Raw genomic sequence first — 3,261 nt, 5'->3', positions numbered from 1 at the left:
ATTTATTTATTTATTTATTTATTTATTTATTTTGAGACCGAGTCTTGCTCTGTCACCCAGGCTAGGGTGCAGTGGCTCCATCTCAGCTCACTGCAACCTCCACCTCCGGGGTTCAAGCAATTCTGCCTCAGCCTCTGGAGTAGCTGAGATTACAGGCATGCGCTACCATGCCCAGCTAATTTTTGTATTTTTAGTAGAGACGAACTCGCACCGTGTTGGCCGGGCTGGTCTCAAATCCCTGACCTCAAGTGATCCACCCACCTCAGCCTCCCAAAGTGCTGGGGTTGCAAGCATGAGCCACTGCACCCAGCCACTGCTCTGATTTCTGAGCCTATAGTGTTTTTTGTTTATTTGTTTTTTAGTTTTATATAAAAGAAAGTATATAGTGTGTCTCCTTTTTAGTCTGACTTCTTTTACTCCACATAACGCTTCTGAGGTTCACTGATGTTGCTGTGTGCATCTGAGGTTCACTCCTTTTTTTTTTTTTTTTTTTTTTTGAGGCAGAGTCTCACTCTGTCACCAAGCTGGAGTGCAGTGGCACGATCTCGGCTCACTGCAACCTCTGCCTCCTGGGTTCAAGCAATTCTCCTGCCTCAGCTTCCCGAGTAGCTGGGACTACAGGTGCGCGCCACCACACCCAGCTAGTTTTTGTATTTTTAATAGAGACAGGGTTTCACCATGTTGGCCAGGATGGTCTCGATCTCTTGACCTCATGATCTACCCGCCTCAGCCTCCCAAAGTGCTGGGAGGGCGACTGCGCCTGGCCAGTGCATTCCTTTGTGTTGCTGTGTCATATTCTATTGCATGAACACACCGCAGTTTGCTTATTCATTCACCTGTCGTCGGCCATCGAGTTGTTTCTAGTTTTTGGTTCTTAGAAATAAAGCTGCTATAAATATCCCAAAGCCTATGTTTTTTTTTCTTTTTTTTCTCATTTTTACTCTGAGCCAGGGTCTCACTCTGTCACCCAGGCAGGAGTGCAGTGGCACGATCATGGCTCATTGCAGCTTTGACCTCCTGAACTCAACCGAGCCTCCCGCCTCATTTTTTGATTTTTTATAAAGACAAACTCTCACTATGTGGCCCAGGCTGGTCTTGAACTCTTGGGTTCAAGTGATCCTCCCACCTCACCTTTCCAAAATGCTGGGATTCCAGGTATGAGCCACCACGTCTGCCAAAACTCAGGAGTTTTTTGTTTTTGTTTTTTGAGATGGAGTGTTGCTCTGTCGCCCAGGCTGCAGAGCAGTAGCATGATCTGCCTCCCAGTGGCATGGCAGCCTCTGCCTCCCAGGTTCAAGCAATCCTTCTGCCTCGGCCTCCCAAAGAGCTGGGACTACAGACGTGCACCACCATGCCGGCTAATTTTTGTATACTTTAAATAGAGATGTGGTTTCACCATGTTGCCCAGACTCATCTCGAATTACTAACCTCAAGTGATCCACCCACCTCAGCCTCCCAAAGTGCTGGAATTCCAGGCCTGAGCTACCGTACCTAGCCAAGGCGATGTTTTCAATGCAAGATGTACACTCTCTGCTGCAAAGAATCCTATGGCAGGGATAGTATTGGCTCCACCTTGCATATGAAGAAACTGAGGCCCAGAGAGGTAAAGTCACCTCCCTGAAGTCACACAGCTAGTTAGTAACAGAGCCAAGATTTGAACCCAGGTCAGCCTGTACAACTCCAAAGCTTTTGATGTCTTCTCTGTCACGTCCCCTGTTGATGCTGGGACACAGTCGGGTTCTGTCTCCTGAGGGGCAGTACCTTGGAGTAGTCACCAGTTTGCCTTTTGGTGTCTGAGACTCCAAAACAACTTTTTATTAGCACATGGACAACGGACCCCTCTCTTAAGTAAGCTGGGCACGTCTTTATAAAACCAGGCTAGCTCACTGCAGACCAAAAAAAATGAAAAACAAAAAACAGGCTAACATGTTCTATGTCAACACAAAACAAATTATCACTGGACCGAGGATTGCAGGGACCAACATTTAACAGCTTCCTTCCTCTTTGCTAAGTTGCTTATATATATTTACTCCTCCCTCAGATTTTGTGAAACAGGTTACTGCTATCTCCATTTTAGAGATAAGATACCTGAGGTATAAAAACATGAAGTGGTTTGCCCAGGCTCATGCCCCAGGAAGTGAAAGAGTTAGGACTTGGGTCGGGCGCAGTGGCCCACGCCTGTAATCCCAGCACTTTGGGAGGCCAAGGCGGGTGGATCATTTGAGGTCAGGAGTTTGAGACCAGCCTGGCCAATATGGTGAAACCCCACCTCTACTAAAATACAAAAATTAGCCAGGCATGGTGGCAGGCACCTGTAATCCCAGCTACTTGGGAGGCTGAGGCAGGAGAATCACTTGAACCTGGGAGGAGGTGGAGGTTGCAGTGAGCCGAGATGGCACCATTGTACTCCAGCCTGGGTGACAGAGGGAGACTCTGTCTCAAAAAACAAACAAACAGACAAAAAGAGTTAGGACTTGAACCCAGGCCACATGTCCCACACGACTCTTTGCCTCCAAACCTTCACACACAAGACAGAGGCATCTGTTGCCTTAATTAGCAGGTTGCCTAGTGAGCAAGCTGATGAGAGGAATTTCATGCGCAATTCCACTGTTTGCTCCCTAGATATTTATCCACAGGATGTATTTATCACTGTATGACCACGTCTTGTATTTTCTGCGCCTGATGTTTTAACATCTGGGGCCATGCTGACCCCAGAGGGACTGCTCCTCCCAGGGTCAGCCAATTCCTAGACTTAGTAAACAACTTGCCCTTGAACAAGCTCTTCAAAAGCAAAACAACCAATCCAGAGCCCACGCCCCCAGCTGCCTCCTTTATTGGGCTTTCATATTATGGGTCACCATTCACCTGCCCCAGTCGCCCCAGGAACAGGTTCTAGACAACCAGAGACAGCCCCTATGGCCCACATCCCACTGAAAGTGCTAACCCTGCTTACTTTGCCTCACCCCTCCTTCCTGCAAAAACCACTTAAGACTCTCATTTGAGGCCGGGTGCGGTGGCTCATGCCTGTAATCCCAGCACTTTGGGAGACCAAGGTGGGTGGATCACCTGAGGTCGGGAGTTCGAGACCAGCCTGACCAACATGGAGAAACCCCGTCTCTACTAAAAATACAAAATTTGAGCAAGGTGCAGTGGCTCACACCTGTAATCCCAGGACTTTGGGAGGCTGAGGCGGGTGGATCACCTGAGACCAGGAGTTCGAGACCAGCCTGGCCAACGTGGTGAAACCCCGTCTCTACTAAA

This window comes from Rhinopithecus bieti, unplaced genomic scaffold (genome assembly GCF_001698545.2).
Source record: "Rhinopithecus bieti isolate Rb0 unplaced genomic scaffold, ASM169854v2 scaffold_7888, whole genome shotgun sequence".
Taxonomy (NCBI): Eukaryota; Metazoa; Chordata; class Mammalia; order Primates; family Cercopithecidae; genus Rhinopithecus; species Rhinopithecus bieti.
This window is presented reverse-complemented; position numbering follows the sequence as displayed.